This window comes from Aphidius gifuensis, linkage group LG3 (genome assembly GCF_014905175.1).
Source record: "Aphidius gifuensis isolate YNYX2018 linkage group LG3, ASM1490517v1, whole genome shotgun sequence".
NCBI lineage: Eukaryota > Metazoa > Arthropoda > Insecta > Hymenoptera > Braconidae > Aphidius > Aphidius gifuensis.
Window position 1 is genome coordinate 25981014 of NC_057790.1, and position 15548 is coordinate 25996561.

Sequence of the window (15548 nt, forward strand, 5' to 3'; positions counted from 1 at the left end):
CAATATTTTTTGATAAATCACACGTGTAGAAATTTTTTGTTTTCGATTGTTAATTTTTGTTATAAATTATAACTTATAATATTAAAAACACAATAATAAGATTTCATCTCTATCAAATAATTATATCTATATGTAATTTTATTTTTAAACAACGAAAAATCAAAGTAATTTAATTTAACAATTTAGAAAAATAATAAAATCGTAATGTGAAAATAAAAAATCATGGGAATAATAATGATTTATACTCAAAACACATTAACATTAATTTTGTTTTATTCGTAGATTTAATAATTTTCTTTTTCAATTCAAAAATAATTTTAACCATCACCATTTATCAATTAATTTATTAAATATTTATAATTTAAATTTTTTTCCCTGATTTTACATTAATAATATCATGAAAACAATTTACATGAACAATTTGGAAAAAACAAGTGTGTCGTGGCATATTCTAGTTGTACATTGTCTTCTACAATTTCAGGTTCACCATTGCCATTAGTGTTGCCGCGATAGACGATAATCACGATACGATACGATACGATAATCACGATAGACGATACGATAATGTAAATTTTTATCGTGACGATATGACGATACGATACGATAATACCTTCACGATAATTACGATAATTGCGATAATATCGTCAAAAAATATATTTTGTATGCAACAATTCTAATTTGAGAGAATTTTCAATATTCATTTAAGATTTAAAAGAATTCTGAAAAAAATTTTAATCAATATTAATTTAGATAATGAGTATAATAATTTCTTAATCCATTTATTTGTTTTAAGTTCAAGTATATAATCTTAAAAATAATTATTTCAGGTAATATATACCAGTAATGTATTACTCAGAAATTTGCCATATTATTGCATTATCATGGCTGGAAATAAAAAGATGACATACGTCAACGTATATCTATATCTATATTGGGCTCAACCGATTTATGTTTATATTTCAACCAATTTAAAAAAAAACAAAAAATATAATTCTATATTCAACGTAATCTGAACAGATTAAATCAAATGAAAAATTTAACGATTATATTTATTTGTTTTTTTTTTTTTCTTCATACGTATAGTAATGCCCAGCAGAATAAATCTCAGTAATATGACGACAAAATAAAAATTATAATATTAAATAATAAAATATCAGAATTATTTAATTTTATTAATATAAATAATAGAAATTATTCACAATAATATCGTCATATTCACGACAATCTCGTGACATTAACGATAATATCGCCATATTCACGACAATCTCGTAGTATTACCCTGGCGGAACACACAAGAGCAATTCATTAGCTATTATAGAATGATTTCGGCGCTTTTACAAGAACGAATCAATAGCTATCCAAGAGCAAATTAAAATTAATATTACAGAACCCCTAATTATAATATGAACCATTAAATACCATAATAAAATATTAAAATATTCTATTGACAGTTTAGACACATTAATTTAACGTAAATTATCTTTCATTATCGATAATTTATACGATTCAAAAACATAGAAGTAAGAGGTTAGGGAGCGAGCTGTCAAACAGATTTCAGACACAAAACACAAGACCTCCAATAGCGGTAATTTATGAAAACTTACCACTAAAATCAAAAGCAAATCAATAGCAAAACAAGAGCGAAACAAGAACAAAAAAAAAATCATGAAAATTAATAAATTAACCCTTTTGTTGCTAAGTGTATGTCATTTTATCATATTTATTATTATTATTTAGTCATTTTAACCAAAAAAAAAAATATATCTATAAAAAAAAAAAAAAAAAGTACACCTAGTCTGCGCAGTATCCAATCCATAGCAAAACAAGAGCAAAACATGAACAAAACCAGAACGTTCCAATAGCAAAACAAGAGCGAAACAAGAACAAAAAAAAAATCATAAAAATTAATAAATAAACTTATTGTCGATAACTGTATGTCATTTTATCATATTTATTATTATTATGTAGTCATTTTATTTTGTATTATATGAATTGATTTTTCTTTGAATTCGATTACTAACGCTATTTTTTTTTCTAAAGACTATAATGGGAAATTCAATAATTAACTATAAGTGAGTAGGTTCTATATATTTCTTTTTTGGTTAAAATGACTGAATAATAATAATAAATATGATAAAACGACGCATACACTTATCAACAAAAGGGTAAATTTATTAATTTTTATGATTTTTCTTTTGTTCTTGTTTCGCTCTTGTTTTGATATTGGAACGTTCTGGTTTTGTTCATGTTTTGCTCTTGTTTTGCTATGGATTGGATACTGCGCAGACTAGGTGTACTTTTTTTTTTTTTTTTATATATATATATTTTTTTTTGGTTAAAATGACTAAATAATAATAATAAATATGATAAAATGACATACAGTTATCAACAATAAGTTTATTTATTAATTTTTATGATTTTTTTTTCGTTCTTGTTTCGCTCTTGTTTTGCTATTGGAACGTTCTGGTTTCGTTCATGTTTTGCTCTTGTTTTTCTATGGATTAGATACTGCGCAGACTAGGTGTACTTTTTTTTTTTTTTTTTATAGATATATTTTTTTTTTTGGTTAAAATGACTAAATAATAATAATAAATATGATAAAATGACATACACTTAGCAACAAAAGGGTTAATTTATTAATTTTCATGATTTTTTTTTTGTTCTTGTTTCGCTCTTGTTTTGCTATTGATTTGCTTTTGATTTTAGTGGTAAGTTTTCATAAATTACCGCTATTGGAGGTCTTGTGTTTTGTGTCTGAAATCTGTTTGACAGCTCGCTCCCTAACCTCTTACTTCTATGTTTTTGAATCGTATAAATTATCGATAATGAAAGATAATTTACGTTAAATTAATGTGTCTAAACTGTCAATAGAATATTTTAATATTTTATTATGGTATTTAATGGTTCATATTATAATTAGGGGTTCTGTAATATTAATTTTAATTTGCTCTTGGATAGCTATTGATTCGTTCTTGTAAAAGCGCCGAAATCAACTCTTGTCATTTCCGCCAGGGTAACGAAATTATCGACGATAATATTGACGATAATTTGACGATAATTTAACGATAATTTTGACGATAATTTTGACGATATTCACGATATTCACGATACGATACGATAATGCCCTCGACGATACGATAATATCGTGAAAATTTGACGATACGATACGATAATGCCTGGATTATCGTATCGTATCGTATCGCGGCAACACTAATTGCCATTTTTTGTGTACCAAGTGAGGTTCCTGTGAAAAATAAAACCAAGTATTTTTTACAATTAAATACACGTGAAAATGATAAATTTTATTTTCAAAAATAAATTAACAGCCACTTACGGATACTTTTTACTTGCAATCCAATAAAATGTATTATTAAATACTTGTAAAGCATGAATATCGCCAGGAATTTTTTGAGTACTTATTTGTTGTTGATCCAATGGTCGATTAGAACCACTAATATCAAGACAATCTAAATTATCAAAAATTAACAATATATAAATTTTATTTATTCAATATTGATATATAGTCTGTTATAAATAACAAATACTCACGCAATGTAACAACCATATTCCAACACAAATTATCAAATGCATAATCAATGACCATTTTAAATATCGCAAATTCTGGTTTTGATAAAAATAGTAAACTCGGTGTACTATTAGGTGAAGCAGAAATGTACCAAATATAAGAATAATCTGTGTAAAATAATTCACTAAAAAAAAAAAATATAAGTAATTAAATGATAATAATTTTTTACAAGGGAATTATTTATTTATTTTTTGTCATTAATTAATTTATCAAATGACTTTTGATTCTATCAACGTACTTTCGCTTTGGATAAATTTGAAGGTGGCCAATAAGATTTTTTTCAGGAGGTTGATAAACATATTTTGGTTCTACAAATGAGCCATTTGTAACTTTTATTGAATATTTAAGTCCAATTTTTTCAATCCAATATAGCAATCCTGTTGTCCAGTCGAATTTTATGGAGATTGCTCCATCAAACATACTGGAAACTTGTTGAATTTTTCTAAAATTTTTATTTTCATCGTATTCAACTACATCAAGTTGTGAACCACGTACTAAAAAAAAATATATTTGATAGATAAGTTGTTGCATTTTAGTTGAAATTAATCAAATATTGTGTTTTAATTAAATTTTAAAGACTGTTACCTCCAGAATCTTTGATAAATGTTTTTAAAATATAAATTCTATTTGAACAATCAGAAGTAAATCCTGTATTGTTCATACGCTGTGTAGAATTTGAAGAAAAATTTCGAGAATCAGTTATTTTAATTTGTGTAAATGGTGTATTTTTCTCGAAAAATGGTCGTGTAAAAATTTCTTCTCGAGTCATAAATACAAAAACACTCGGTGAAGTTCTTGACTGATCTACAATATAAATAAAAAATTATTAAATGATGTATGTATAAATAAAAATCAATAATTAAAAATAGATAAAATTAATCAAAGAAAATAATTATTTGATTAAATCTGTTTTCTCTATTTTTTTAAAGTCAACAAATTTTTTTTTTAGCATCAATATTTTTATATTAGTCAAGTACTTTTGTTATTGCGAATTATTAACAATTTTTTATCAATTATTATTTTTTATTTAGTGTCAGTAATTTTATTTGTTCAAGTATAAATTATTATACAGTACCTTTGGCTCTTGATTCTGGATTGATAGCAGCTTGAGGTATTGTAAAATCCTCATCATCTATTTTACATGCAAAAAATAAATAAATATGTAAACAAAATGAGATAAATTTTTAGAACATACTTGTACTATTTTAATTTGAGACTTAATTTTTAACTTACAGGCATTTACTTCATTGGTCAATGATCCCAGCTGAAATTATATATTTTAAAAATTGATTTATCAATTGGTTTATTTTAAAATAATTCATATTAAAAAAAAAAAACATTATTTATTATATGAAGAGGGAATAATAGCATAATTAAAATTTATTGAAATAGATATTTTTATCAAACTCTTATTGAAAACGTGGCAGTTATCTCATTGATGTTATTTTCAAATTTTCAAATAAAAATATATTATTTATTTATGTAAGTATATAAATAAGGCACAGTATAATTATTAAATTTTTAAATAATTTTTACTTACTTCAATGAGGCAAGCAATGACAATTGCAATCAATTTCGTGATCCCTGTTGATTTCTTCATGTTGATCAATCCAAAGTCAAAAGTGGTCCAAACAAATACCACGTTGACGACAAACTAATCAAGAAATGAAAAATTTATTCTATATACTGTGTGTTTCTTCAAATTAAATCGATAGTTATAATTATTTTCTATAAAAATATATTCTTATCTATCCAACAACAAAACTATATTATTGATAAAGAAAAAAAAAACTAATGACTTTATTTAAAAATAATATTGAGGTCAATGTTATTTTAATAACATGATTTCTTCTTTTTTTTTTCTTTTAATATTCTATATAAAAAAAAAAAATAAAATCTGGTTTATAAATTAAAGAGTTGAGAGAATAATATTAAAAAATTTATTCTTCAATTTTTTTTGATGAAACATGATTGTAGAAATATTTTATTTTTAATTTTATCGTAGTATCCAAAAATAAAACGTATAAATAATAATATTTTATTGTTAATTAATTTTTATAATTTAACATGATATTATTTATATGTCAACAATTTTTTTTTAAATTTTTGATTTGTTTTTAAATAAAATATATGATTCTGTTTCAAATTTTTATAGACGGTAAAATATTTGCTGCAAGTTATTACCCGATTGTTATATTTTTCAGTTGATAATAAAATACTCTTCATTCTCAACAGTTGAAACATAAATTTATTTGAACATATTATTTAATATTTTTAATACAATCAATTAACAAAAATCTTCTGTTTATAATTAAATCAGAAGAAAATAATTAATTGACTTTTAGAATTTTCTATAAATTCAACTGCATTTTTCATCTCAGTTTTATCAAATATACAATCTCACCTTGCCAAATAAAAATAATTACTAAAATTAATAATACAATTTTCATTTATAAAATAATGATTAAAATAATTTCCAACTTATATTTTTTTTATTCAATTAAATTTAATGTAAAATATATTTCTAAATATCGCTAGATCATAAGCATCATTTTTAATGTTTTAAAAAAAATATATAATGGTAAACGAGAATTGTTGATATTATAACACAATCAAAATGAAATAAAAAAATAGTCATCCAATTTATTTATATTTTTATTATCAATATCAATATCAAATTTATAAATTCATCAATAATAAGACGTACCCAGATCAGTTACAACCTCATCAAGATTTAATAACAAGCCAGCACAATTTTGCTCATAATCGATTGCAAAATACTTTAACAATTTTATTATTAAAAAGCCCGTTACAATTATTTTATAAAATTAAAAAATATCAAAAAAATTTAATAGTATATATCGTGATCCAATGTGTGAAATAAATATCATTACAAAAATTTTTTTATTTGACTTTATTTAGTTTTCTATGTGTATCTATAATTCAAAAAAGTTTACATCTTTGTAACTGAAAAAAGAAAATACAATTAAATCTAAATACCAAGGCTTACAAAATATATAAAAAAAAAAAATTTAAAGGCCTGATTGTTTGTGATTGATTAAAAATTAGCTTTGAAAAAATTATACAACAATAAATTAAATATACGTAAATACAATATTATTTATATTGACAATGGAAATGAAAAAAAAAAAAGTGTTATCTTCTACATTTGACTTGCAGGCACACATGATTTTTATTTTTTTTTCTTCCCAATGTTTTTTTTATTTCTTTAAATTTCTTTTACCATCATTTTAACTATTTTTTTTTTTCTTTTTCCGGTAACTTTTTAGAGTCTCCAATATACTTATGTAAGTTTTGTACACAGTAGTCTGAATGTTGGGTCACCACACAACGTGAAAAGGTAAACCACGTGAGTGGGCTTTCACAGTATCAGATAAGAAAAAAAAATAAAAAAATGTAAGACAACTTGAAAACCTATATATACTTTTTTTTTTTTTATATGCTAGTTGCACACAAACCCGCTTATATTTTTGATACAACTGATACAAAAAAAAAAACTTGAATGAAGTATAAATAATATTCAAAAAAAAAAATATTTATCAATGTAATTTTTGTAAAAACATTAATTCAAAATACAGTACCTAACATGAATGAAAATTTAAACAAAAAAAATTTACAAAATTCATGAAATTTATAATTTATTTGCACTTTAATTATTTTTAGTTTGACAAAAACTCAATTATATTTTCATAATATTATTTACTAAAATATAAAAAGAAAATAAAATTATTTATCAATGAAATTTTTACAAAAATATTTAATTCAATTTAATTATATAATAATAATAATAATAATAATAATAATAATAATAATAATAATAATAATAATAATATCCAAGTGATGTAACATTAACGTACATGAATTATAAATTGACAAAAAAAAAAAACAAAAAAAACTTTAATTAAAATTTATTTTGCAATTCTCTTTTGAACGTAAATTCAATTTAATTTTTTTACAATGATATTTATTTAAATATATAAATGACAAACAATTTATTTGTAAAATATTTATAAAAAAATATTTAATTTAATTTATTTATATTTATATAAGAATATTTGAGTTTAAAAACAAAAAAAAATGTACGATTTTCAGAGTTTATTTTGCATTTTAATTATGGTTAGTTGAAAATATATATATATTAAATAAATGCGTTTATTAAGCTTCAAGAGGATATATATAATGTGTATGTAATTTTAAAGTGACTGGTTGACTATGGTTCTTAATCCGAAATAAAATGAGTGAATCAGAAATGAAGTAGCATCGTTAGCAAGTCCTATTTTACAGGGTCCAGTCCGAAAATTTAAATGAGTCTAAATTAAGCTATGTAGATATACTGTATGCCAAAAGACATCTAGAATTCATAAAAATTTACATTTTATTTTTTATTTCATATTTTAACCATCTTTATGTTGATTATTATATTTTTTTTTTTTTCAAATTTTTTTTCATACTTTTATTACCTCTCATGAAGAGTTTTATAAAAAAATTTTTTTTTTATCTCAAGTTAAAAAATAAATTATAATACGTAAAGTTGAGAATAAAGAACAGTATATAAATAATAAATATAAAAAAATTTAAACTGATAAAAGTACAAAAATATTTATCACGTACAAGTTAAAAAATAAAAATAAAAAAAATAAACGAACAGTCACGTATTGCCATTGCAATTGCATCACCTTTATTTTATAACGAAAAATCGATATCTAATTTATTTAACAAGACTATAGAAAAAAAAAAAATGTATATAAAATTTGGCTTTGAAAAAAAAAAATTAAATATTAAAAATAAGCTAAAATACATAATAAAAATAATAAAAATAATAAACAAGATGAACAAAAAAATTCCAAAATAAAGTTACGTGAATTATGGCTATTTGTAAAAATAAAAAAAATAAAAAAAAAAGAAAAAATAAAACACGTAGCATACATTTGATTGTTGAAAAGAGAGTGAACGGTAATAGCAAACGGAAAGTACACTTAGCACTGACTTCCGGTCAGCAATTTCAACTGAGTTTCAAAAATTTTTTCTAGCTACTTGAACCACCCTTATTTTTATAAATTTCCGGAGACTATGAATCCTCAAACACGCTGCCTACTACTTAGGATTTTTTTCGATTTTTACATGTTCAACACGCGACCATCAATCTGCCACTAAAAAAAAAATAATAATACAATATTAAAAAACTAAAATAATAGATTGTTTAAGTGGTATGAAAATTCTCTCGAGCGTTTTCGAAATAAAGAAGATCTACGAAATAAAAAAAAAAACAATATTCTGACAATTTATTTTTTTTGATTCAATCACTCTTCAATATGTCAGTTAGTTAATATTGATTCCCCTATATTTTATTTTCCCATTTCAATGCAAAAATAAATAAACAGCGAGTGGATAAATGTGGGGTTGTCCTGAGAGTGACAAGATATATTTTTCACCAACAAAAAAAATGAATAAAAAAATTTGATATTATGTGGTTTTGTCCATGCATATTGCACGAGTGTCTCATGTGCATTGTTGACAAGTATGCATAAATATATCTATGTGTATGTTAGTTACTTATATGTGGAAAAAAATATAAGGTTCAACATCACCTTCTCTCAGTCAACATCACTGCATCTCACTCACTAATACTTATTCAACAAACCCTTTCAACATTACAAGCAACTCTGTGTGTATGCCCCGGGCTTTCGGAATATAATACGATTCGAAATTAAACTTCCGCGGCACGCTTGGCATTCGAATAATGCGAGAGGGCTGCCTAAAACAGTAAAGATATTACGTATTATTACGGCGTGCCAACGTTGGAAAAGGGACGAGTAAAAAAGGGAGAAAGAGAGAGGGAGCAAAAGAAAAAGATAGAGGAAAAATAGAGGGCTGAAGATGGGGTAATATTGGGTTGAGAATATATATAGTTTGAAGAGGAGAGGGAAAAAGAGGAATCTTCGCTGATGCTGCTAGACGAAGCGCAGCATCTTGGCCGGTGCACTTTACGCTTTGTGACCATTTATTTTATTTTTTTTATATTTTTCATCATTGTGCATAATATTTTACATTATTATTTTGTTGCTTTTTTAGTTTGTTAGGAATTTATTATTTTTTATAATAGATAGTTGCTATAGCTTTCAAATTTTAGCAGGTTATTAATTATTATAATTAAATATTTATTGTTGATTGAAGGTAAATTGAAAAATATGAGTTTTGGTCTGACATTGCTTGACTTGAACTACTCAAGTTATTTCATCATAAATATTCGTAAAATTTTTCCAAGTTAAATTATTACAATTTATTATCTTTTAATGAAAAACAAAATAATAAAATTTTCATAATAATTGCTCGATTAAAAAATTAAAAAAAAAAAAAAAATCGCTGGTGGAAAAAATTTCTCCGGATTTCTCCGAACTTTTCTGAATTTTTTCAAATTTCTACACAATTGAGACTTCCGGAGATATTGACGGAGTAATCTCCAGATTATTTTCATCATCTAAAAACCAAACCACAAAAAAAAAAAAAAAAATGGAAAAATCAATAAAAAAACCAGAAATGAGAGCTTACATACGAAAAATAAAAGAGAAATTTTTTTTCAAAAAACTCCAGAAAAATATCTCCGGAAGTTTCAATTACGGAGGCCATCCGGAGAAATCCGAAGAAAATCGAAAGAAATACGGAGAAAACCGGAGAGATCATTTCTACCAGGATAATCGAAGAAAGAAAATTAATATATTAATCAGATTATTTCCTGGTCGGAAATTATAGTGGTATCGAAAACTGGTCCAAGATCTGGAATTGTTAAAGGATTATATAAAATCACGTATTTTATCCCCCACATTTTTTTGAACTTGTTCATCTTTATCGTCCGCATTGAATTGGCTTGCAAATTTGTGAAATATAATGGATGTTGTATGTAAATGATTTGATTATCCATTTTGCACGTGTTTTTGTTTTTTTTTTGGTTAAGTGTTTGCTAAACGTTTTAAATTAGTCTTTAAGACGTATAGAGCTCTAAGGCAAGTAACGAAATGACATTACGTTGAAGTCACTGGGCAAATTCTAAACAATTAAGGCTTTTTTTTGCCATTGATGGCGCTTGTCAAATTTTGTTAAAAATAGATTTCAAAATCTTCACAAGCGCCGCTGTGGAGGAAAAAAGCATATATGTAATACTCCTATATTGCTAACAAGGCTCGATTTTTTCTCCATGGGCAACGGTGCAGACTCTATCGTCTTCCTTGTCGTGCGCATACCAAAACGACGCGCGCATGTGACACTCACACTATTATATCTAATTGTTAAATTTATTTGTATTGGTGCAAACAAAAATTTTTACATCAAATGTAGTAGTGTGAGTGTCACCGCATCACACTGCGCCCGAAAGACGATAGAGTCTGCACCGTAGCCCATGAAGGAAATCCACTTATTGTAGAGATAGGACGTTAGCAATATAGAAGTATTACATATATGGAAAAAAGCCCTAAATTGTAATACTCTGTAAATACGCGTGCTGCAGATTGGTATTTGCATATATATATATATATATATATATAGTAATACATAGATAACAACAGTAGCGAAGAAAAATACCATACGTAGCCGAATAAATTAGACTACGAGATTTGATGTGCGCATGCGTTAGTGAAAAAGAAATACACCAATGGCTGTGATTTGAAAAAAAAAACATAATTTTTGTTTAAAATAATATTGAGGTCATTTATATTTTAATAACTTGTCTTTCAATTATTGAAATATTTTATTAATTTATATAAAAAGAAAGAAAATCTGGTGTGTCTTTTATTTCTGAAAACTATGAATTTTTTTCGTTTCTTTGTCATGAAAAGAGCGAATAAATTTTTAACTTACAGGCATTTACTTCATTGGTCAATGATCCCAGCTGGGATAAATATTTTAAAAATTGATTGATCGATCGATTTATTTTAAAATAATTCATATTGAAAAAAAAAAAACATAATTTATTATATGAAGAAGGAATAACATAAAAAATAAATAAATTGACTTTTTGAATTTTTTATAAATTCAATTGCACTCTCTTCATCTTATTTTTATCAAATACAATCTCACCTTGCCAAATAAAAATAATTATTAAATTAAAAATACATTTTTCATATATAAAATAATAAGTAAAATATTTGCTAACTTATATTGTTTTATTCAAATAAATTGAATTATAAAATATATTTTTGAATATCGCTAGATCATGAGCAACATGTGGAATGTTTTATAAATATATATGATGATAAACGGCAATTGTTGATATCATAACACGATCAAAATAAAATAAAAAAATTTTCATCCTCTTCATTTATATTTTTATTATCAATGTCAATATCTAATTTGTAAATGTATCAATAATAAGACGTACTCAGATCAGTTACAATATCATCAAGTTTTAAAAACAAGCCAGAAAAATTTTGCTCATAATTGATTGCAGAATATTTTAACAATTTCATTATTAAAAATCACGTTACATTTATTTTATAAAATTAAAAAAATATCAAAAATATTTAATAATATATATCGTGAACCAAGGTGTGACTAAAATATTCTTCGTAATAATTCATTACAAAATATATTTTATGCGCCTTTATTGAGTCTTCTATAATTTAAAAAATAATTAACATCTTTGTAATTAAGAAAATAACATTCGAGGTGGTTGTGGGGGTAGCAACAATGCTTCCTGTCATTATCACAGTAAGTCAAAATTATTGAGTAATTTAATAATTATACTCACTATTATTTTCACGAAATGTATTTTTTATCTATGATGATTGTTTACTTGGTGGTTGTCAAGTAAAAAATTCAGCATTAGGTTCATTATTGATGAGATATCTTTTGGCTGGATTGCGAGTAATTTCATTTGTTGATGCTTTAAATAATTGACGAAAATGATTTCAAAATGGTAAAATATTAATATGTGTACAAGAACCTGGCGACAAGGTGAAACAATTGAAATGGTTTATAAAAAAAAATTGATGCCTAAAATGTATATAAAAGATAACTTAAAAAACTATTTACTAGTTGAGTAATAGGCATAAAAGTTAATTTATAGTTTTTCTTTTTTTAATAAAATTAAATTTGATACTTGTCCAAAACCAAGAAATAACTTTTTTATCATTGTTTATTTACTTTTTCTTTAAATAAAATTATATCCAGTACAATATTAACTCTAAGTCTATTATTTTAATTACAAACAGTTGTTATAAATACAAAAACTAATTGTCGATTATTTAATTTGCTTTTTCTTTTAGTAAGTTTGTTAATAAAGTTGTGTGGTTAATTTTTTTGTTTAAATATATGATTATAATATTTAAAAAATGGTCTTTCATGCTATATTTCAGAATCTAAATAGTGAATTTCGGAAGAAGTGCCCAATAAGAAAGGCCGCTCATGAGATTTGTGCTTGCCCTCTTAAACTCTTTGTGAGCTCACCTCCTGCGTGGACACTTGCATCGGCAACTTTTCTAAATTTTCCATTTTTTTTATACTTTATACGAATGTCAAAATATGGTGATTTATATTGTTTTATATCTGGCATCAATGCAACGCAGAAAGTCAAACATTGTTCACGAATTCTTGATCCTTCTGCGGCTTTTTTGACTAATTCAGCAGTCACATTTGTGCCGTAAACAGAGAGAGCTTCGATCATTGGTGAATTTTCAAGAACTTTCATTATTGAAACATCAGTAATTTTTTTGCTCCATGGTAACGCTAATTTTCTCATGTTTTTAAAGAGTTTGACTGAAGAATCAGTGATCTGACTATGCCCCGCAAAATAAAGACATCGTAAATTGTTCATCTTCGAAAGTGCTACTACGCCATCATCAGTTACCCACTTACTTTTTATATGTAATAATTCCAAGTGCATGAAAGTATTGGCAATAGTATACAATGTTTCATTTTTAACTCGGCATTCCGTTATTCTCAATGCCTTGATATTTTTAAACGGTATGTCTGATATAGAATGAAACACACCAAGGTGGACAGTATGGTTTAAATATAATATTCGTCTCTTTTCCAGAAACTTCAAAAATTTAAGAGAAATCCGTACACCAGCAAGTTCTAAAGTTTTCAAGGCTTTTAATTGACGAACCACCTGCAAAAGAAGTTACATTTTTTATAAATATGTGAAGAATAAATAAAATACTTTTGATTTATAAAGTTAACTTATAAAGTTATAACTTACGTTGATTACTTTTATAAAAATAGAGGTATCTTTATATTCATTAACCCAATTCAACAGACTCAGATCAGTCAAGGTATTAGCAACGTTTATCAATGAATTGATTAAAGTCACAGGTATTATTTCTTGGTTCATATTTTGGAATATAATTGTTAATGATTTTAGTTTAGATAGACGTGTGAATGCATTAAATAAAAAAACATCGTCGATGGAGGTGAATCTCAACCGAAGTTTCGCGAGATTTGAACAATAATCATTAATAACTGGCACTATGTTACAATGACCATAAGCTGTCAAGTCCAACATTGTTAGGTAACGACCACATTTATCAAGTAATGATTTTAAAAAACTTAATTCTCCATCGATTGTTGGATATTTTTTTAAACAATTTGGATACTCATGATATTCCCAATGGGTTAATTTAATTTTTTTGACATTAAACCAAGAATCATCAAGCGCTCGTTTCCATTTCTTGCATACTAAAAAATAAAATAAATTTAAATATATTAATTATCAATTACCGAATGATTTATAATTTAAATACAATTGATATTGTTTTTATAATATTTTACCCAATGTAAGTTTTGGTCTTTCCCATAGTGGCACATACGTGAATATTTCAGCCAAGCAATCATCATTAACACGGTCAATTATCATATTGTTTGGACTCTCATTTATTGGCTCATAAGTAAATATTTCAGCCTTTTTTTTGGTGTATGTATGATCGTGATTATGATAATATATCTAAAAAAAATAATCGATATTTATATTTTAATAGCAAAGTAATATTTAATCTAAGAGCATGTTTTGACTGCAATCATATTTTATACTAACCGTATCATTATTATTATCTAATGTAAGTGTTGAATCTCCAATTGTACCCATATATTCGTTTGATGAGATTCCGTCGTCTAACTTTGATAACTTTCGTTTTTTTGTAACCTCTCCCATCTTTTTTATAAATAAAACTTCGTATTCCATCATAATCACTATAACTAAGTTTTGGTTTAATATGTTCTATCTCAAAATATATAATATAATAGAAAAGCTCAAGACTTTCAAGCTCTATGTTTTTCACCAAAACGGATTAAAAACCAGTGTTGGCCTGATGTTTATGGAATTTTTTATCAATTTTGTATCAATAATTAATGTTCATTAATGTTCTGAAGATGTTTTTGTCTACCGTCAGGAGCAGTAAGGAGTAGTGTAGCGTACCAGTGGTGTTTGCCGACTGCCGTATGGCTGATGCAGGCCGATGATCACTGATCAAATCTGATAAAAGGCTACGTTCAACTATCATATCCATTATCTATTATCTATCTATTATCTATTATATCTATAAACGTGAAACTGAGAAACTTTCTTGCTAATGTTCTTAGCAACTACCGAACCGATTATTATGATTTTCTTTTTACATTAAAAATATTATCATGAAGATTGTTATAGGCGTTTATTCGATTTTCTAACTTTATAAACAAACGAGTTTCAAATTATTATAAATAATAGCCTGTTACGCGCCAGAGTTAACAGATGGTGTTGTGGTAGTGGTTGCTATACACTCACACAATCACATAGTTTGAGAAAAAAAGAGAGAGAACGCGCTATAGCCCCAAATAATTTATCTATTCGCATTTTAACATGATCAAAAAATTATCAACTAGAATCAACTAGCTTAGGAATCAGTAGGCAGATAGATAAATATAAATGTAGGTTGACATGAAGTTACGAGCTCAAAAATTTTGGTGAATATTT